The sequence below is a fragment of the Pagrus pagrus genome (genome assembly GCF_965226575.1).
Source record: "Pagrus pagrus genome assembly, contig: HAP1_SCAFFOLD_204, whole genome shotgun sequence".
Lineage (NCBI taxonomy): Eukaryota > Metazoa > Chordata > Actinopteri > Spariformes > Sparidae > Pagrus > Pagrus pagrus.
In genome coordinates this window covers 54,094-77,755 of record NW_028175259.1, presented here as the reverse complement: position 1 = coordinate 77,755, position 23,662 = coordinate 54,094, and the positions used below count along the sequence as shown (strand labels likewise).

At 40.2% G+C, this 23,662-nt stretch overlaps 1 long non-coding RNA gene across 1 annotated transcript; it reads right to left on the bottom strand.

The window, feature by feature from the left end:
* Positions 1-2,219: 2,219 nt before the first annotated feature.
* On the bottom strand, positions 2,220-21,543 carry LOC311254057. The gene is made up of 4 exons (XR_014622172.1): positions 21,455-21,543; positions 19,864-19,972; positions 17,792-17,954; positions 2,220-2,799 (listed from the first exon to the last, which is right to left on the bottom strand). It is a non-coding gene; the product is annotated as an uncharacterized lncRNA (long non-coding RNA).
* Between the last annotated feature and the right edge of the window lie 2,119 nt (positions 21,544-23,662).

Genomic DNA, 23,662 nt, shown 5'->3' with positions numbered 1-23,662 from the left:
TAATGCATTACCAGGGTCACGTATTTTAACTGAAAGTCCGCTGAAGTTTAACATATCTGGCAATGGATGATCAAATGAGTAAAAACCGAGTATAAACCCAGAACTTACATTTAAATGTCAAGTCCGCGCCACTTGATGTCGCCATTGTTCAGTTTTCCCTCTTCTTTTTCGTGACTGAGCAGCGGCGCACAAAGGATCTTGGGATATGGGAGGCCGCGAAGGACAGTAGCGGTCCGTCCTCCAAAAAGCGGGAGAAGCAGGCTGCATTTGTGGGCTGCATTTGGAGGAGCCTTCGAATTTGGACATCCTTCGCGCAGCGTTGTGATTGGCCTTCAAATCCGCACTTTGAAGGATGCTGCCCCTGAATTTGGACACAGCTCATGTGGACTGTGTTGAATATATCCGGCAACGGTTCTTTAAACTCTGACTGAGAGGGAGGGATTGGTCAGAGATTTTACAGGCCTGCAGCTGCCACAGAGGTATGATTTATTTTGTTTATTTTTCTGAACACATTATGTATGGACTACTCTCAGGATGGAAAGGCCATTTCACCCAGTATAACAAAAAGTGTTTCTGAACAGGATTACCAACTATACCTTTAATATATTCCATATACTTTTTACATTGTTTTTATTATTCTCTAATATTTTATTATAATAACCCTTCTTACATACTCTCATAATATTAGTTAATGCCTTTTTGTATTTCTTATATTTAATCTCCGCCTCTTTTGTTCTATATTTTATGAAGTGCCTATACAGAGTATTCTTTTTCTTACAGGCATTTTGCAGTCCCTTAGTCATCCAGGGGTTTTCAGAATACTTATTCTTGTTACATTGTTTGCATATATATATACATATGACAGCTTTTGTCATACTCATTTTTGAATATGTCTAAAAATAATTATCAGTGTCTTCACAAACTTTCCAATCATAATTAATTAAATCATTCCTAAATGCAGCTATAGTTTCCTCAGAGCTTACTCTCCTGTATTTAACTTCATTACACCCCCAGTTCCTATTGTAGTTACATTCATGAATCGCAAAGACAGGCAGGTGATCACTAATGTCATTAAATAATAATGCACTAACAGTACTACTCTCCATATTGTTTGTAAAAATATTGTCAATCAGAGTGACAGTGAGATGTTATTCTGGTTGGTTTTGTAATCGTTGGAAATAAACTCATACTATACATTGCTTCCACAAATGCATCCGTCATTTTATGGTTGTTGGGATTCAACAAGGCTATGTTAAAATCCCCACAGACATAATTGACTTTTTTGCTTTTCTTTAGCGAATACCCTTTCCATATTTTCTATAAAGATTTCAATGTTTGAACCAGGTTTCCTATACACACAACTGACAATGACATTTTTCTTTTTTTCCAATACATATTTCAATAGTAACACACTCCATTACATCATCCATGATTACTGACATATTGTCCACAACCTTGTGAGGCCTTTGTCAACAAATAGAGCCACGTCTCCTCCAGTTTTGCTCCCTCTATTAATGCAATTAAGTTCCTATCCCTGCAAAACAAAATCTGTACCTCTCTCTTCGTCAAGCCATGTTTCTAAGATGGCTATAATGTTAAAAGGCTTTTTGAACTGCATTAGATATTCTTTTATACTTTGGAAGTTTGCATATAAATTCTACTGTTAAAATGAATAATATTTATCCCATGTTCAACAGTAATATTGTTAAACTGTTTTCTGTATAACAACAGCAACTGGTGTTTGTTTTTAAAAAGATTATGTTCCGGATCTATAACCTGTTCATATTCTATTAAGTTTTGTTCCAAGTTATCACGTTGCCTCAATGGGCTTTACAGTCTGTAAAGTGAACGACATCCTCTGTCCTTAGACCCTCGATTCGAGTGAGGAAAAACTTGCCATCTTGATGGGGGAAAAAAAAAAAAAAAAAGACCCTTTTAACCAGAAAAAAAAAGACGACGGAAGAAACCTCAGGGAGAGCCACAGAGGAGGGATCTCTCTTCCAGGACGGACAGTCATGCAATAGATGTCGCATGTACAGAAAGAACAGCAATCACAGTTTACAGGTTGCATTGACAGAAAATCTGATAAAAATTATATATGTAAAGTATGTGGATCCAGGAGACGACTGAGCAGGACAAGGCATCGTCAGGGGGTGCCCGAGCCACACGACCTCCTGTCCACCGTGGTGACCTGGAAGAGGGCAGGCCACATAGGATAATTAGTAGTAGAGAGAGAGATCAGAATGAGGAGGCCTCAAAATTTACAGGAATACAGTTATAAGGAGATAGCGAAACAAGGAGAGGAACGATCCAACGGAGCCCGGGTGTGACAATCCAGATCTGACAGTATGTGGGGCTGTAGGAGCCAGGAGAGGTAGATGGTCTCTGGGGCCTGAGTTCATCAGAAGGGAGCCTGAATGAAAAGAGAGTAGGAGGAGAAAGAGGGGGAGAAAGTGACACAGCTTGCACCTTGTGGGAACAGAAAGAAAAACAAGGTTATAGAAATGCAATGTTAATCAGAATAAGCAGATTATTACTCGTCGGCAGGACAATGTGGCGTCTAATACTATAGCTTACTCACTGAGACTGAGTTGACCCACCGAAGAAGCTAGCAGTCGATGTCAAGGACTAATTAAAGGCCAAGTCAGAAAAAGTGAGTTTTGAGTTTAGATTTAAAGGCGTCAATAGAGCCAGATTGTCTAATATCAGCTGGGAGTTTATTCCAGAGGAAGGGGGCCTGATAGGAGAAAGCCCTGCAGCCAGCTGACTTCTTCTTAACCCTGGGAACCATCAGGAGCCCTGAATTTTGAGAGCGTAGTGCACGAGTTGGAGAATACAGTATAATAAGATCTGACATGTACGACGGGGCAAGGCTGTGTACAGTTTTGTATGTCATCAGCAGCACCTTAAAGTCTGATCTCATATGTATTGGGAGCCAGTGCAGTGAGGCTAAGATTGGTGTAATATGATCAAATTTTCTTGTACATGTTAAGACTCTAGCTGCAGCATTTTGAACCATCTGAAGACCTTTAGTGCTCCCATGTGGAAGACCCGAAAATAAGGCATTGCAGTAATCCAGCCTAGACGAAACAAAGGCCGTGGACAGGAAGGACCTAATTTTGGCCATATTGCGCAGGTGGTAAAAAGCGATCTTGGTAATTTCTTTTATGTGCTGATGGAAAGAGAGGCTAGAGTCAAAAGTAACACCTCAATTCTTAACAGTTGAACTTTGATCACGTGACAGTAACTCTCGACAGTTGTGTTATTTCTCAAAGGGGTGTCTCTGTCGAGGGGGAGCAATGACCAGCATCTCAGTTTTATCCGAATTTAGGAGCAGGAAATTTTCTGACATCCAGCTCTTCACGGCACACAGGCAGGTCTCCAATTTGGCGATTTGAGATTTATCATCAGCTTTGATGGGCACATACAGCTGAGTGTCGTCCACATAGTTCCACATAGTGGAAATGTATTCCCTAACTCTGTATTCCCAAACTCCGAGTATGGAACACCATACTTCACATCAGTAAATATCGATGTAGTACTTTTATATATACAATATAACAATATGCCGTGACCTGTGGTGTCAAATGCAGCACTGAGATCTAGTAACAGAAGCACTGAGGTAGAGTCTAAATCTAAATTAAGTAAGTAAGATGTCCTTTACCACTTTAGTAAGGGCAGTTTCGGTGGAGTGACAGGCTCTGAAAGCTGATTGAAAAGGTTCCAGGAGATTGTTATTAGTTAGGTAGCCTGAAAGTTGCTGGGACACAACTCTTTCTAAGATTTTGGAGAAGAAGGGAAGGTTGGATACTGGCCTATAATTATTTAGAGATCCTGGGTCAAGGTGGGGTTTCTTAAGTAGAGGCTTAACCACAGCAGACTTAAAACTAGCAGGGACAACACCTGTCATGAGCGATAAGTTAACAATATTTAACATTGTAGGTCCCAGTGCTGGCCATAGATCCTTAAACAGTTTTGCCAGAAGGGTGTCCAGGATGCAGGTAGTTGGCTTTGAGGATGAGACAATTTTAGACAATATCTCAGGGGAGATATCTTCAAAATTGTTTAGAGCCGGGGCTAACTGAGAATCGGCAGAAGGCTGTTTTATAATCAACTTTGACGAGGAAGCCAGAGATGATGAATTAATTTTGGCTCTAATATCATCAATTTTATTGCAAAAGAAATCTAAGAAATCATTTGCATTAAAGGATGTACAGCTCACAGACTGTGGTTTTTTGATTAAGTTTAGCCACAGTGTCAAAGAGAAATCTAGGATTGTGTTTATTATTGTTTATTAGGCCAGATAAATATGCTGTTCTAGTGGCATTAAGAGCACGCTTGTAATTAAGTACACTATGACAGCATGCAAGATGAAAAACGACTAATTTAGATTTTCGCCATGCACGTTCCATTTTCCTGCAGGCCTGTTTGAGATCTCGGGTTTCATTAGTAAACCAGGGAGAAGATTTCTTTGGTCGTCTTGTCTTGGTAGAGACCGGTGCCACAGAATCGAGGAGAGAAACGATTACCGAGTTAACTTAATTGGTGAATTTTTCCACAGGCTTTGTCGCAATCGCAAAAGGGGCCAGGACCCCAGCCAATTTATCACAGAGTGTCGCTATGATTGCCGGGCTGATATGACGAGAGGTGGAAACATTTGTGTCATTGATACAGGGACAGGCTAATGACGCTTCAAATGTAATAAGAGAGTGGTCCGACACAGCAGAGGAGACGGAAGCAACATTCAGGGCTGACGCATCTAATCCATGGGAAAGAATCAAATCCAGAGTGTTACCACTGGAATGAGTAGGTTCATGAACGAGCTGAGTAAAGCTAGACATATCGAGCAGACCCAAAAAAGCTTTACTTAGAGCAGTGGTTCTCAACTATTTTCTGTCATGCCCCCCCTAGAGGACAGAAATTTTTTCACACCCCCCCTGAATTGAAATATTATTGAGAACCTGATAATAATTATTCATTTATCTGTATAAACCACTGTATGAGTTGCTGGCACCAGCATTCTGCATACAATCACCTGATTATCAAAATAGATTAAAAACATCTGCATCTCATCTCATCTGTTAACATCTGCAACAACTTCAAACAATTTCCAAGTTTAGTTTATTAACTCAATTTGTAACATTTAAACAAGACTGTGATTCTCAAAACAGAGAAAAAAGCGCAAATGATTCACTGGGATGTGCATTTTTATAGACTTAACACATTAACATTCAAAACTTTAAACTGTAAACATTGGTCACTTGTCAGCTTCATCAGCTTATTCCTTTTCAAAAAGGACTTTTTAATTTTTTTTGTGCAACATTTGCAACAATATTGCTTTTTTTTAAACGTTATTTTACTACGCACTGACAAATCTAAACATGTACACACTTATCATCATATGGATGCAGTTAATGTGGGATCCTGACCCACCAAACATCCTGGAAAATGACAAAGTTACATTTTTCTCTTAATTACATAATCACCATCAGTAAACGGGACGCCGTCTGTCACTCGCAGGGAGGGAGGCTGTTTTATGGAGGAAAGATCACTGAAGTCTCGGTCAGTAGGGCTGACTTAGCAGTGATGTTTTTCACCGCGACAAACACTTGCCGAGTTAAAGTTTTTTGCCGGGGACAGACGCCGTTTTTCGGGCAGAAATGTGACGAAGAGTCGGTTGGACCGACAGGCTGACAGACACTTTTCCACATATAATTGCTGTATTTTTTTCCTCATAAGTTGCCAAAGACACGACCAGTTACCACGTTACTGTTGTTTGGTCCTGTAACATTGCTTTGTGGGACATTTCTCTATATTTTATTGAGTGTCGGACCCGTTTAGTTATCACACAGTGAACACCATCAGATCGACAACCCCCCGCTCCCCACCGTCGGCTTATCTGCTCACACTGGTTCGGTTCGCCAATACTGTGCCTCTGATACCTCCGTAGGAGCATCAGAGGCAGAGGGAAATTTCACCCCTCGCCGCATCTGAAACTTTCACACAGAGGCAGATGGGGAGAATTGGCGCAGGATCCCCGCATGCAAACAGCAGTGTGAATGGGGCTACTAATAATGACAGTGGAAAATGAAAATGAAATGAAAGTCCTGACCTGCCTCTCACGCCCCCCCGACACCTCACCGCGCCCCCCACCATTTGAGAAGTACTGACTAGGAGAGTCAGAAGGCTTATTTAAGTGGATATTGAAATCCCCAATAATTAGGATCTTATCTGAACTAGTTACAAGATCTGCAATAAATTCACCGAATTCTTCTAGGAACTGGGAATAAGGCCCTGGAGGTCTGTAGATTACCACCAGGGGAAAGCCTGTTACTACTTGATGGAGATGGTTTTAACACCAGGGCCTCAAAAGAAGTAAATTTAATTTCCTGGTTGGAGCTTAAACTGAAAATAGATAGATGTAGATTAGAGCAACGCCTCCTCCCTGTTTAGAGGCCCGAGCAACATGGGCATAGTTATAATCAGGAGGGGAGGCTTCATTTAATGGCAGAAAAGTATTAGATTTCAGCCATGTTTCACATAAGCCAATCATGTCCAGCTTATGATCAGTAATCAAATCATTAATCAGTAAGGCTTTGGTTGACAGTGATCTAATATTAATAAAGCCAAGGAATTGGAACAAGGTACCTTTTAGTAGTTAGATTTGGCTGCCTATGCAGGTAGGGATGACGGGATGCCGGGATGCCATTGTGATTAGCTTTGGTATTTTATTATGCGAGACTGTGTAAGGTGCTTGCTAAGACATTTCCCCACTGTCAGAGGTGGAGATCAAGATTAAATTATTGTGGTTTATAGGGGTGTCAACATCTACACGTGTAAACGGGTACGCGGATAATAAATCATAACCGTTTAGAAAAGTTTACGCGTCATTTTTCCTCCTCGTTTATTTCTCACCAATATATAGGCCTATAGTATTTTTAGGGGTGATAATGTTGCCTAAAAGCTTCAGATAAAAACATTAACTAACTATACAATTAAATGTTCCCACTAGTGCAGTTATCCGCATACACAATAGATGCATAGGGCACAATGTTCTGTGATATATAAAAAAAACCCGCGGCCACAGCTATTTGTGTTTTTCAGACCAGCGAGACCACTTAAAGGCAAGACAGCTGCTGTGTAGAATAGGCTGCGGAGGACTTGAGAAGAGCGCGGCGCTCATCTTCTCCATGCGCAAATGTCGTCCTGCTGAAAACAAAAACTGTTAGTTTTTTTCGATTGCTAAGATGCATTGGTCGAAACTGAAGCGACATGTTCAAAACTCTTAACACAGTCTGCAAAACAGAAATGCATGTGGGCTTAACTGTCTCACTGCGTTTGGCCTCATTAGAAAGCATATGTTGGAGCCTATTGATTCTTTGTATTAATTATTTGGAAAATGGTATATGGTAATGGTATAAAATAATGCTAATGATAAGGATGACTATTCAGGATATATATTGTACATGAACTATTATTTATGATCGTTTTGCTGCTCAGGTCCCTCCTCCTAGTCAGGCCATCCTCCTCCTGTGATTAGGGAGAGAGGACAGCTGGTTTGTGCTTTTGTCTGTTTTTTGTGTTGAAGGAGTGAGGAGTGAAACAGTTTATCAACCACTAAATTACGTTTTTTATTTGCTCATTGTCTGAAGTCAACCCGGAGAATATTTCTGTTTATGTAAATAAATTCAAAACTTTTTGTTGAAACTGGAAACATCTCCGCGAGTGCTTATTATTAAGTGAGTCGTGGACCTCCTCCTCAGAAACTAGGGTTTTTTTTACCTTTTTTGAATGCAAGGAAGGAAAGTGGAAAGTCGGCGGATCACTCGCCGACAGATGAAGAAAGCAGCCGGCGGGCCGTGACTAAAATCAGCTGATCGACTCTATGAACGAATGCGCCGTTGCGCTACAAAGAAACAATCGAACACTATGGAAGGCAAAGTTGTGGATTGTGGATGTGGATTGCAATAAAACGGGGACGTTGGAATGATGTTTAAGAATGAACTTAACGGAAATTAAAGGAATTTGTGTGGTTATTTGTGATGATGTCTGACACACCTGAGACCGCAACTGAGTCTGAGGACATGTTGAAATCGCGCATTGCTTCGCGCAGAGGCAGATTGGGAGCATGCACGAGGAGGACAAATGAAATAAAGGCTTTGATGACTGACGTTGGAAATGTTGATAAAGTCAATGACACATTTGAAGCGTTTAAAGGAGCTGTGGATGAATTTAAAAATGCTCACAAATCTGTGCAAGAGCTCTTATCAGAGGAGGAAAAGGAAAATGATTATTATGACTGGTATGAACCCAGAATAACTAACCTGAATTACTCCATGAAAGATGTTGAAACATGGAAAAGAGAAATTGCACAATCAAAAGTTGGACCACTGGACAGCATATCAAATGTGTCACACAAATCAAAGTCTTCCACTTCCACTGGATCATCAACCTCCAGATCTTCCTCAGTCTCCTCAGAGTTAAAAAAGGCCAAAGCGGAACAAGCTGCTGTGATGGCTCGAGCTGCTGCATTGAAAGAAAAACACACTTTGCAACTGGAGGAAACAAAACTGAAATCAAAGATGGAGCAAATGGAGCTGGAAGCAGACCTCGCAGCATCAACTGCTAAAATAAAAATCCTTCAAAGTGATGAGGTGGATCAGGAAGCTCTGGGTGATGGCATGAAGGAGTATTATGACTCTCACCATGAACCAGAAACAATGGAGAGCAATGTAGAATTTGCACAGTTAGGTGCAATACCCAAAACTCCACTTCACCAAACCATCTTAAGTCTCCACAGACCTCCACCTACAAGGGGTACCAACACACCAGGAAATAAACCTCAAAACAAGAATTTAACTGAAAAACATAAAAACGAAACTGCAAATCATAATCACACCATAACTAATGCTGCTCATGATAACTTGGATGTGGTTATTCAAAGACAAAGACAAATGACTTAGCAGAACTCATTGTCTCACAGCAAAACCTGTCTGTTACCTGCAAGAGAGATTTCTGTGTTTGATGGTAACCCATTGGCATATCAGTCTTTTATCCATGCATTTGAACACTTGGATTGAAGACAAGACTAAAAATAATCAGGACAGACTCTACTATCTTGAGCAGTTTATCTCTGGTTTACCAAGAGACTTGCACATGGATGGGAGCAGGGGCTATAGTGAAGCAAGACACCTCTTAAAAGAGCACTTTGGGAATGAAATGAAAGTTTCTGGAGCTTACCTGGAAAAAGCCTTGAACTGGACAGCGATTAAAGCCGAGGATGGGAAAACGCTGCATGCATATGCAATGTATTTGAGAGCATGTTGTAATGTAATGCAAGATTTACAGTATTTAGAGGAACTCGAGATCCCATCAAACCTAAGGCGAATAGCATCCAAACTACCCTACAAACTCCGGGAAAGGTGGCGAACCACAGCCTATGAGACACAACAGAGAACTGGCAGGAGAATCAGATTTCAGCACCTTGTGGATTTTGTGGAAAAACATTCTAAGATGCTTTTGGATCCGTTGTTCGGGGACATTCAAGACCAAATGACAACAAAAAAGTCTATCCCAAGAAGTAAAAATGAACCAAAATTAATAAGAGGCAAAAACAGCAGCTTCGCTACTTCAGTAGCAGTGAATACAGAGAAAGCAGGATGCGCTGTAAAACGCACTCTGATCGACCGCCCACAATTCAAAACACAGTCACATGACAACAAGGTTGAATTCTTAAGAAGCCATGGATACTGCTTTGGTTGCCTACTAAAAGGTCATCTAAGCAAAAAAGAAGATTAATGTGTCAAGTTTGTCAAATGAAACATCCTACTGTACTTCATATTCAAAGTGCAAAAGGCCCAAAACAGGAAAATCAACCAAAAGCCACTGCTGAGACAGAAGATAACCCCATAAGCAGTGCTCGTTTCAGCAGGTGATGGAACTGGGGCCGGGAGAGACTGTGCACTTGCGATTGTTCCAGTCAGAGTTAAGGTGGCAAAAGGGAGCAGGTATATTCAGACCTATGCCTTCCTCGATCCAGGCAGCACAGCAACATTTTGCACAGAAAATCTAATGAACCTGTTGAATGCGAAAGGACGCAAAACAGAGATACTTTTGCGAACAATGGGACAGGAAAACCCTGCAGGGACCTATGAGGTCAGAGGACTGGAGGTGGGAGACTTGGAGGGCTGCACATATCTGGACCTGCCGAAAGTTTACACGCAGAACAAAATCCCTGTCTCAAAGGAAAACATAATCACAGAAGCTGATTTGGAGAGGTGGCCTTATCTCAGTTAAAGGAAATTGAGGCAGACATTGAACTCCTCATTGGGACTGATGTTCCTCGAGCAATGGAGCCATGGAAAATAATAAACAGTCATGATAATGGACCATATGCAGTCCAAACCTTACTGGGATGGGTGGTAACTGGACCACTCAGTGTTAATAGTCCTGCAGAACGTGCTGGGCCCATTGCAGTGTCAAGTAACAGAATCTCTGTTGTTGAGTTGAAGGATCTACTCATCAGACAATATAACCAGGATTTCTCTGAGAACATGTATGAGGAGAAAATTGAGATGTCAGTTGAGGATAAACGTTTTATGGAGATTGATTCCAGCTCAGCATTCCTTAAAGATGGCCACTGTCATTTACCACTGCCTTTCAGGGATAAAGACAAGGTCATGCCTGATAACTATGATACGGTAAAGGAACGCACACTGCACCTTATGAAAAAATTTAAGAAGGATAAGACGTATGCCGAGGAATACACCTCCTTCATGGAGGACATTCTCAAAAAGGGTTATGGAGAGAAGGTTCCACCTCAGCAGCTTCGCAGAGGGGATGGACGGGTCTGGTATATCCCACATGATGGCATCTACCACAAGCGAAAACTCAAACTGAGGGTGGTGTTTGACTGTACATCCTCATTTCAAGGAACGTCTCTGAATAAGGAGCTCCTCCAAGGTCCAGACTTAACAAACGCCCTCATCGGAGTGCTATTAAGGTTTCGCCAAGAACAAACTGCAGTTATGGCAGACATTGAGGCAATGTTTTATCAAGTACATGTTGATGAAAAGGACAGAGACTTTCTGAGGTTTTTGTGGTGGCCAGAGGGTGATATCAGCAAACCGCTTGATGTTTACAGGATGAAAGTTCACCTCTTTGGCGCTGTATCATCCCCGAGCATTGCTAATTTTGCCCTGCGTCAAACTGCTGATGACAACCAGAAGCATTACTCTGATGAAGTTATGAAAACCATCAAAACTAACTTATGTGGGTGATTGCCTCCGATCTGTGGCAACAGCAGACCGAGGCATAAAGCTTGTCAACGATCTCACTAAAGCCTGCGATCAGTGAGGTTTCACATTGACAAAATGGGTCAGCAATAACTGTGAGGTGTTAGCAAGCATTCCTGAGCATCACAGAGCAAAGGCAGTCAAGGAACTGGACCTGGGTAAAGAAAAGCTGAAAGAACAAATCACAGTCGAGCCTGCACTTGGAATCCACTGGAACACCCACAGTGACACCTTCAGCTTTAAAGTAACTGTCAACAGCCGGCCTGCAACCAGAAGAGGTATACTCTCCACAGTAAGTTCAGTTTATGACCCATTAGGTTTTCTCTCTCCTTTCATCCTGAAAGCCAAACAACTACTGCAAGAGCTCTGCAAATCCAGGTATGGATGGGATCAAGTTATTCCACAGGAATTTGCAATGCCCTGGCAGAGATGGATCGGGGAATTAATTCAGTTACGTGGGTTTCAAGCAGCAAGATGTATAAAGCCTGAGAACTACGACCCAGTGGCGACCGCTGAGCTGCATCACTTCTGCGATGCAAGTGAGTCAGGTTATGGTACAGTAAGCTACCTTAGACTAACAAATCACCAAGGCAAAATCCATATCTCCTTTATATTTGGAAAAGCCAGACTCTCACCTCTCAAGCAGATCACCATACCCAGGCTTGAACTCACTGCAGCAACATTGGCTGTAAAAGTGGATCGGATGCTGAGGAAGGAGCTGCATTTACCACTCACAGATTCAACTTTCTGGACAGATAGTACACCTGTATTGAAGTATATTCACAATCAAACAAAGAGATTTCATACATTTGTATCCAACAGAGTTGCAATGATCCATGATCTCTCTCACACAAGCCAGTGGAGATACATAAATTCAAGAGACAATCCAGCTGACGACGCATCACGAGGATTGCACGTGGAATCTTTCTTAAGATCAAGATGGCTGAGAGGTCCTGAATACCTGGTCAGAGGAAAAAAAGACATGGCCAAAGATCACACAAGGTCTAGGAGAGATATCAGCAAATGACCCTGAGGTGAAAAAGGAGGTCACAGTTAACAGTGTGGAAAAGGAGATCACAGTTAACTGTGAGGATTGAAAACCAACATCCGATATGCACATTAATCAAGTATCACTCATCATGGAACCGACTTCAGAGGTCTGTAGCCTGGATATTGAAGGTGAAAAAACTACTTAAATTGCTAAGTCAGCTAAGAAGGAGTCAGACACACTGCCTGGTGAGTCAGCTATCCACCTGGAGATGGCAAACTTCCTAACCACAGACTCATGCATAAATGCTATACGCAGATTCATCTGCAGGAGAGGAGCAGTTATAAGTATCAGGACGGACTGTGGGACAAACTTTGTCGGGGCCCAAAGGGAACTACAAGAAGCTTTGAAAGAGCTGAATCATCAGAAGATTCAAAACACCCTTTTAACAGAGGGAGTAAAATGGACTTAACCCTCCTTTGTGAGCCCACCACGGCGGAGTCTGGGAAAGACTGATCAGACTAGTCAAAAAGATCCTCACATCTGTTCTAAAACAACAAACGCTGGACGATGAAACTCTATCAACAGCACTGTGTGAGGTAGAAGCCATCCTGAATGACCGACCGATAACTACAGTGTCAAGTGAACCCAATGATTTGGAACCACCAACCCCAAACCATTTGCTCCAACTGAAAGCGAAACAACTATGCCACCAGGAGATCATTATTCAAGGAAGAGGTGGAGACAAGCACAGTACCTTACAGATCTCTTCTGGAGATGGTGGACAAAAGAGTATCTTCCTCTCATGCAAGAAAGAAGTAAGTGGAAGAGCATAAAAAGGAACTTGAGTCCTGGAGATCTGGTCATCATTGTTGATAACACAGCACCAAGGAACTCATGGATTATGGGCCGTGTTGTAAAGACATTTCCAGATGCCAAGGGCTGTGTGAGAAGTGTTTTGGTTAAAACCAAAAGCAGTGCGATTCAACGACCAATAGATAAGCTCTGTCTTCTAATGGAGGCAGCAGGATAAATGGAGAGAGGCCGTGATTTTCCAGCCTTCACTATGGACCGTTTCAGATATTCTGACACGATTATGAACTTTGAGAAGACAGATAGTCATCATCGAGTAACTGAATGGACTTTGAATTTAAAGAGCATAATTAATTTCCCTTGTGTAATTGTTCTATTTTGGCTCCTTTTGAATCTTATTTATGTAATTGTTTTGCTAAAGCCAACAATTAGGGGCCGGGATGTTGGAGCCTATTGATTCTTTGTATTAATTATTTGGAAAATGGTATATGGTAATGGTATAAAATAATGCTAATGATAAGGATGACTATTCAGGATATATATTGTACATGAACTATTATTTATGATCGTTTTGCTGCTCAGGTCCCTCCTCCTAGTCAGGCCATCCTCCTCCTGTGATTAGGGAGAGAGGACAGCTGGTTTGTGCTTTTGTCTGTTTTTTGTGTTGAAGGAGTGAGGAGTGAAACAGTTTATCAACCACTAAATTACGTTTTTTATTTGCTCATTGTCTGAAGTCAACCCGGAGAATATTTCTGTTTATGTAAATAAATTCAAAACTTTTTGTTGAAACTGGAAACATCTCCGCGAGTGCTTATTATTTAGTGAGTCGTGGACCTCCTCCTCAGAAACTACTCTGACCTTTTTTGAATGCAAGAGTAGCCATAACAGCATATACAAAAGGAGTGGCTTCTGATTCTTTTTCCTGTGCAAGTATGGATCAAAGAGCAGCGGGCAAAGTTGGTAGAGAGAGAAGAGCAGCCAGGAGAGGAAGGAGTTTAGTTTTATCTCTTACTGTAATTTGTATTCTACCCCTGGAATTCTGAGATTCTGCATTATTCTGTTTACGTAATCTTTATTTTTTGTATGGTCCTGAAGTACTTATGCAAAAGCACAAATGTTCTTGAATAAATCTCTGCATTCCTGATTCAGTGTTGTTGCAATATATTACAGCATATACTATAATTTAGAACCATTAAAGTGCAAAAGATCCTATATAAAATACTCAGGGAAATTCATATCCTCCACTTTGCGAAATAATAAAACAATGCTCAATGTTAAAATGCGCTCATAGCTGGCGCAAGAAAAAAAAATAAGAAAATGGTAGATGAAAAAAAACCTTTTTATTGAATTACACGTTTAAGTTTTCCGCAACATCTGCATATATGAATTTATAGTAGCCTACTACACATAAAAAAAAACAACAACCCTGTGGCATTTCACAGATATCAAGGGAACAGATGTATTAAACTCAGCTGAACCTCATCCAGAGAGGCTTCACCTGCTACTCTGCGTTGCCAAAGTCCGCGCGTGTGAGAAACCATGGCTGCAATACAGCACATTCTCCCTGCGAACCAACAGCGTCGCCGTGCGCGAAGCCAGACGGTTTACATAAATGCATACGTGCGTCAGCACTTCTCCCCACTGGACGTGCTGTCAGACCTGGCTGTCCAGGCAAAGTACCGGCTGCCCCGTGCGGAGATCCATCGGCCGTTGGATCTCTTTGCCTGGACAGCCCGGTCTGACAGCACACACACACACACACACTTATGCGCTGATAAAGAGGTGGGTGATCGATTTGCCTGGCATCGATTGATTCAGCACAGCAGCAGCGCGGTGGACAGCTCCCACTAAGAGCTTCTTCAGAAGATTCTTTGGCTGGATCTTAAGGTTCTCCTAAGAAGGCAGTTAAGAACGCATCTGGGAAACACCCGTATCTTAGCGCTCCTTCTTAGCCGAACCCTTCTTAAGAGCCTTCTTAAGTCCTTAAGAACGATCGAATCTGGGAAACGCGGCCATTAACTGTTGAGCTGAGCTGCAAGATGGAAATGCAGACTGTGTTAAGAGTTTTGAACATGTCGCTTCAGTTTCGACCAATGATCCTTAGCAATCGAAAAAAAATTGTAATGGCTTTTTATTTTAGCCTTTATTGTTACGTGTTGTTGTATACATTATATTGTTGGTTGGTGTTCTGTGTCGGCTTTTTACGACCTGATCACATATCCTCGCGTCTAAAGAGGAGGAAAAAAACATCCCCCCCCCCCCCCCCCAGACAGTTTTAGTGAATAATTGTGAGATTCCCCCTCTACTTTTTTAGCTTTGTGGATATAAAGGTGAAGTTTTTACTTTTACTATGAGACGTATTAAAATTCAGAGGCAGCTTCCGTTGCGAGAGAGGGATGCAGTTTGAACTATAAGTTTAAAAACAAATTGTACAACTGTGAGAAATAGTTAAAACAATGATTAAAGAAGAAGGTTAAACCTTTTTCAGCTTTCACTCACGTTTTCTTTTCTGTCAAAATGATAGATTTTATTTTCAACTCATTTTACTTTCTGTCATAAGTAGGCCTAAGCCTTAAAATGTTAAATGAAGCTCTGTGATTTATCTGTTATGTTGGCTTTAATTTAGTACCTATTTGAAATAGGTCTACAAGAATCAAATCAAATCAAATTTTATTTGTATAGGCCAAATTCACAAATCACAGTTTGCCTCAGAGGGCTTTACAATCTGTACAGAGACGACACCCTCTGTCCTTCGACCCTCGATTCGAGTGAGGAAAAAGCTCTTTTAACAGGGTTAAGAATAACAGAATAACGTTGAATAAACGTTTTTGTCTGATAACTACTGGAATGGCTTTGATTTAATGGGATTAGGAGGCGGTTGAATGGAGGCAACTGCGATAGAAAGAGATCATAAATCTCAGACGTGTAACCGGGTACACGTCGGTTAGAAGCCCCGCGCATATTTAGAGCATGATTCAATGAGAGAGTGGCGGGGGAAGGTGACAGTCTCAATGTTGCAAACTAGGGTATCAGTCTGGTACTCTGCACTACAATACCATGTTAACTAGACTCCACACCAGCATTGACTGTATCGCTAGCAGGCTGTCTAGTCACCTGTGACCTGCCAAATGCTACATCCCTGATGTCAAACCTGCATCAAACACCTGTCTATATTGCTAGACAAAGCAGCAGCGCCGACTCCAGTAGGATGAAGGCCATCTGCTTTCAGACCACACAACCAGTGGCTTGCTCCCGCGCCTTCCACGCCGCGACCGAGCAGGGACAAATTCCACAGCAGCTGCCGACGAGACTAAGCTAGTGCTAAGGCTAGCAGGCCTGCTATCAGGCCTGGGGCTAACACTATCTGCAGTGCCCGTGTTTCTAACTGAGAGAAGCTGTTCTAGCTCACGGACACGTCTCTCTAATAGAGACACCCTATCTGCAACTGCAGTACAGTCAGCACAAGCCATCGTAACACTTGTTTGTCGAGGCTGTGTCGACTGCGGTGAAAGGCAAAAAGCAGTGAGCTAGGCTAAGCCTAGGAAGCTAACCGGGCAGTAACAGACTACCCAGTAACAGAAAAGCGGTTCGACAAAGTACGTACAAGTTATAAAGTCTAACGTTAGCTGCAGTACAAAACCAGTTTGACTATGAAATACTCAGAAATCGAAGAAAAACAGCCAAGATGGATAGAGAAAGAGAGAGACACAGTAAACAACAGCTTTCGATCTCACAGAAGTCCCGGTATGCGTCACAGGCAGCGTAAATATACTACTCTTACTCAGGAATTTCTCAGATTAGAGGTTGGGAAGAGCTAAGAGTGAAATGTAAACAGGAAGAAGACCTGGAGTGTAATTTTGAAGAAGGGGATCATTGTGTACTAGTAGTCAGTGTTTTTCTTTTAACTCTAGACATAAAATTACACAATACAATCTTATTCATAGAACATACTATACCCCTGACAGACTACATAAAATGTCTATAGTCAAAGTGCTTAATGATATTACAGGACTAACCATCCCCGCAGAGCTAAGAGTAATTCTCCTGGGTGACACATCTATGTTGAAAGTCAATAAAAACCAACTCAAATTTATTAGAATTGCCCTTATTACAGCCAACAAATGTATAGCTATGCATTGGAAAGATGTATTAGCATCATGCATACCAGGTGAAAAGACTATGTATAATTTGAAGGGTAAACCTGGAGAGTTCCAAAAGATCTGGGGTGGTTTTCTACCATATGTGGACACGGAGTCCACAATACAGTAATCCTCTTATATTTAAACAATGTCATGTGATTGTTAAACATGCTTATTCATCATTTGGTGCTGTTTCTAGCTTTATTTTTATTTGTCTTAATTTTTTTTTCTACCTCTCCCTGCCATTTAATCCCTCTCTGCAACAGTTGTGTTTTAGGCTATATATGTTTGTTTGTTTCTTTCTTTCTTTCTTTCTTTCTTTTATGATATACTGAAGGCTTGTATTTATTCTTACTAATCTGACTTGGTACACACTCTGTAGGAATGTATGGTCGGACCTGTGGGGATGGGCTGATCTGGTACCTATTTGTCATATTGTTGTACATTGCCCTTTCATTCAGCTCTAGGGTTGTTAAAAAATCTAATAAAGATATTGTTGAAGAAAAAATTTAACAATGTATATAACTATAAAGCAGTATAGTAACTGAAACTCTTACCACCATGTTTTCCCTCTCCACTTGAATGCAAACAAAAATGTAGAGCATGAGGGGTGGTAAGAGCTTCTTCCCCTCTGGGCTTCGTCATCATCAATCAAATCTCCACTGCATTCAACTACAAAGTATCCTTTGCAGAATGAAACTCGGGTGAATAAACCACGTCCTGTAAGAAAAAAATTAAGGACAAAAAAAACAAATTATGTCCACTACAATTGTTTTTTGATCTGTAGCTAAATGTATAAAAACACACACTGTAGATAAAGAACGAGAATTTATGAAAAAGTGGTAGTGGTGTGCTCATGCCCTGTCTTTATACTGTCAAACTAAATAAAATGCTGGAGCTCTTAAAGAATAGGGTCAACATGAGAAAAAAAAGCAATGGAGCAGGACAAAAATACTTGAGTTGGATTTAAATGCCTCTGTTCAAAACATGGCTACTTATGGAACGATAAAACACTGCCCTGTTTCAACCTAAAAGGCATTCATCAGGGTACAAAATGGTGAACAGAGGGCAAAAATGTTTATAACCTTGGTAAGGGGGGCCACCTAATCCTGACTGAGTGAATACCAGAGGTGGGAATTGTGGAGTCATCACATCATCTCCATGCCCTGTATTTGTTCTTTTCATGCACTAAACCAGCTGAGTCCAATCAGCACAGCTCTTCAGCCAGGAAGGTGAGCTAATTAGTGAATGCACCTGGTTCAGTGACTGAGCAGAACAAATACATGGCATGGAGATGACTTGATGACTCCACAATTCCCACCTCTGGTGAATACAGGAGGCTGACATCAGGACATCCCAATACAAGTCACGTTTAAGACGACACGCCTCCCCCACATGTTCTTCCTGTACAGTACATCCTACACTTATAAGAAATACCCAAACATTAAATTGCATCCATTATTATATCCATCACAAGAACACATTCCTGTACCTTGCCATGTTTTGAATAAAGGATTTTAAATCCATTTTTATCATTTTTATCTTCCACTTCCTGCTTTTTCCCTTTTCAACATTTAAGTTCACTTCATGGCTGCATGATTGAGATGTGCTGCCAACTGCCAGCTATTAAGGTGACCCTGCTGGTATACGGTTCAGCCACGCAGCTGCTGCTGAGGTGATACATGCAGGCAGTGCATCACCTCAGCAGAGGGAGGAGGACAGGATGAATGGCTGTTACTGTATGACGTCTGTATTCTGTATCCTTTCTAAACTTTACTCAATATTACGATTTCAAGAATATGTATTTATTTTACCGACATTTTGACTAATTTCTAGTGATATATTAGTTTATATAGTGGTTTTTCCTGCTGTTAGCTTTACTGTTGCTGCTCTAGAAACAACATAATGTAACATAAAAATTAATAAAAAATTATCATCATCTGTTTCTGAATCTATTCTTGGAAAAAGAAAATAGTAAGCAAAAGAACTGATAAGGAGTATATGTACTGATAAGAAATGTATCACCACTTGTCCATCTATACATCTAGATAGACAGCCAGATAAACAATAACACATTTAACACTAACAACAATAACATTTATTCTCAGCAACAGGCTGCTCCTCCCTAAGTGCAAAACAAACAGACTCAAAGACTCCTTTGTCCCACGAGCCATCAAACTCTATAACTCTGCACTTGGTGGGAGGGGGAGGAGTAGCAGGAGAGTGGGGAAGGTGCATTCGACATGACCTGAACACCTAGATCTGTAGTGCTGTAAATGTGCAGTAACTACAATAACTGTACAATATCTCTGTGCAATAACAACAATAACTGTGCAATATCTACTGTGCAATGTACCATTTTTCTTATATTATTATATTTATTGTATTTTTGTATTTATATATTTATACTCGCACTGCACCTGTCCTACACACAACTGTGCTCTTTTTGTGTTTTTACTTCTACTTTTTGTCTATTTGAACTCTGTGTGCTTTTCTTTTCTTTTTACTTTTTTACTGTACTGTCGGTCTTTGTGATGCTGCTGGAACCTCAATTTCCCTGAGGGAACCTTCCCAAGGGATAAATAAAGTACAATCTAATCTAATCTAATCTAATCTAACACCATCTTACCTTTCACTGCATTGATGTACTTCACCTCCAATCTCCATGTTTTGTCAGTCTTTAAAACAACATGGTGACAGGCATCTTTAAGAAGACTGATCCTTGGTGGCATTTCAAACTGCAAAGAAATTAATAAAAAATGAGATAGCTTAGGCATCACTTCTAGTTAAATTAGATTACAGGGTTTTAAACAATATGTTACCTGAGTAACATATGGACTCTTCCCCTTAGCAAACTGAGAAACAGGAAGTGCAAACATTCAATTTTTACCATCTCTCTCCACCTGCCACTTTTGAAGCATTTAAACTGATGACGAGACTCAAACAACAGAGTACTTGGTCTTCTGTTCTTTTTATTGTGCTATGCCAACTCAATTTCTGTTAAATCCAACCTAAACTTAGTTGTGAAATATTGAGTTTATTGTGTAATGAAATCAATCAGTACAGTCGAGTCTAGATCAGGGTAAACCTTTTCAGACGCACCTTCCAACAATCGCCCAGTAGTCTATCTTAATTAATCCAAAGCAATTTATTGCGATCCCAAACGAACTCCATAAATCAGGATGCACAATTCCAAACGATCAACCAATGGATAATCAACAAATGAAACGAAACTGATAGTAAACTGATGGTATTCGGTGGTTAAAAAACTGTACGATCACCCCGTCCATGTCCAAGGGAAATCACTTCCTGCTTTCCCGTTTAAACACACCTGACAATTAATCATCAAGCCACAGATGATACCATAAGCAAACCATAGGGGGAACAATCATTTCAACTAACCAAGGCATAACACTGTTTCATGAAAATATGTAGCCTACAATAATATAATAATTCTAAACATAAAAATAAAACGCATAAATACCAGTATTCAAACAGAAACATTTCATATATGAGCAATATGGCTCCAACAGTAGGTTCCCTAAATCCTTCATTTAACATATTGCTCGTTTATTATTTTCTTCTATGATATAAAGATATATATTCTCTGAATTTGATTTCCACTGGCATGATTTAGGTTACACGTCCACTACGTTTTTAAGTAATATTCCAAGCAAAACCTGGCTTGCTACACTGCTTAATAACTATAACCAACCAACATTAAAATCGTTCGAAATTAACTGCGCCTTGTCTGAAAAGCATGGCTCTAAAAACTTTGCCTGCTTCAACATGGTTGGATTATCGTCGCCCACATAAGCATGACTTCAGGTTAAATTTGGATCGAGTCAAGTGCATTGTGCTGCGAAACCAATCACCCATCCCCCCACACCAGGTGTGATGGACTCGATGAATGTGGCCGCTATACTCCTACCCTGGCACAGATAAAAAAGAAAAATAAATAAGATAACTGACACCCGAACATGCAAATGACCTTAATTTTAACGAGTCAGTCCACCATGGTACCCGAAAACTCTGATAACTGTCTTAATTAGCTGACTGTTAACTCTAGCAAGTGCTAATTAGTGATACACCTGTGTTCGGCTAGCGACCCTTAAACAAGAAAGCCGACAGTTTTAGTAAATAAATAAATGACTACACAACGCATCAAACTGTCATGGCATTACGCTACTGTATATCTCAAGAAAATACTGAATACTTACTGAACACGCCGCTTGTTTACCCTGTTTCATCGACTTCAGCGGTGGCACGGAGCTGTTGCTGTGGCTCGGAGTTGTTACGCTGGCGGTTGTATGACAGCCAACTTCCGGTCAGATTTCACATTAAAAGCATACCGGCGGAAGTCACAATGTAATGGCGATTTAACGAAGGAAAGGTAACGTGCTACTTAGCAAATTAAATGAATAATATTTTTTTATTCAAAGAAACTTCTTCCAGTTGACCCGCATGCCTTTGGGTGAACACTAGTTGAGATTTAATGAGCTTTCTTCAACAGTGGTTTTCTCTTTGCCACTCTACAATAAAGCTTTGACTGATGAAGAACCCAGGCAACAGTTGTTGTATACCGAATTTTCAGCTTTCCCCCATTTCTGAAAATGTTTCTTTTTTTGTATATTTTTTTATATATAAGAGGAAAACATCCAAAGGGGTGAATAATACAAATCCATATACAGTATATATACATATTTATGTGCATAAGCGTGAGTTGAAACAAACAAAAGATCAAAAAACAAAATATAAAGGATTCATTTTACCACATTCACAAAGTACATGCAAGGTACATACAGTATTACCTGATCCTTGATACTATCAATTAACAAGTATACATTAGGACAGACCTGGAATGTTAATGCTCAAGGAGAATTATAGTTGAATCTTAGCTTTATCATCTGTCTTTCTTATTAATTAACCTGATCAGGGCACAAGATGAAGAGTAACAATCCACAAAATTAAGCGTGTTTGGTGACTGAACTGTATCTTGTATTTATCCACTGTACAATAACACAATGCCATATACAGTCCTCTATATTTATTTTCATTTTCTTCTTATCTCTACTTTCTATTTTTAACCAAGAATTTATTGTTTATTTTTAGCTAAGAGTTTATTGTTCATTTTTTTTCTTATTTTTATATGTATATATATATTTATACACCCGTTTGCGAGTAGTTGTTGTTGTTGTTTGCAAACTGCCTTGTGTGCTGCTTCCTTACTTTGTAAGCAGCTGGAAATTCAATTTTCCTGAGGGAGTCATCTCAAAGGGATCAATAAAGTCAAGTCTTTTTTCATCTATATCCTTAATATTTCCTATATATCATTATCATGATCATGACATCTTTTGACTTCCAGGGGAGCTATTTTGCCCTCAATACTGTCTTGAAGGACAGCAAAGCCCTCCTCACTCATGGTGCTGTAAGTTCCTTCAGTTACTGTAGACTTTTATCCAATCACACCTCACCTCACATCAGTGAGGTACATTTTCTGTGTTTTCGGTTTGAATCCACGCCCTTTGAGTTCAGCCACAAACCTTGGTGAACATTTTTTTCAAGTTCATGTCTTTTATTTTAATTACACATCAATTCCAAGAGATAAATCTTTAAAAAATGTGTAGTCTTACTCTCGAACTCTTCCATATTTCTTCAGAAAGAGTAAATCCACATTTGGGATTTTTGAGTTGGCCATGAACCGCAAAAACTGAATGATGTGCATTGAACACTGTTTAGCGTTCTCCAGCATTTTCTTTGTGGGGTTGGCACCCGCAACGTGGCCTTGATAATCTCTGACCAATTTTTCTGAAGAGAAAGAATCCAGAAGCAAAATAATATCAGATAGTAGTTAACATCTAACGCTGACATCTACACCACTGACTGTGCAATGGAAATATATTGAAATATGGTATATTTACCATAAGCAGGGGTTCGTTATGGCGAATATGTCTTTAGGCGTTTGTCCTTAACAGCCTGGAATAAAATAAAAGGAAAGAGGCATCCAAACTAGCGTCACAGCAAAAAGCCATTTATAATTTAGCAGTAAAATCAGACAAATACATAGTCAGCTATATTCCTGACGACCCCCCTACAACTCTTCACATCTGCTAAAATAAAAAGGTCAAAAAAGTTCCTATAGGTTTGTTATTTTTGTCAACACCATCATTTTCTCTGTCTGACAGTGGTGAAAGAAAGTAAAATTTACATGATAAGTTATTTGTTGTACCAAATTGTTTAATTAAGTGGATGAGCAAAGTTAAATGTATTTGAGTGGAGAAAATCTTTAGTATTTTGTATGTATTTTTGAATACTTTCAAACTGTTTCTCTAAAACAGCCAAATTATTAATGTAGTTGTTTCTTTAAATGAAATAATGTGTTCTTTTATGTCCAGAACTTTTATTCTTTGTATTAAATGCAAATGATA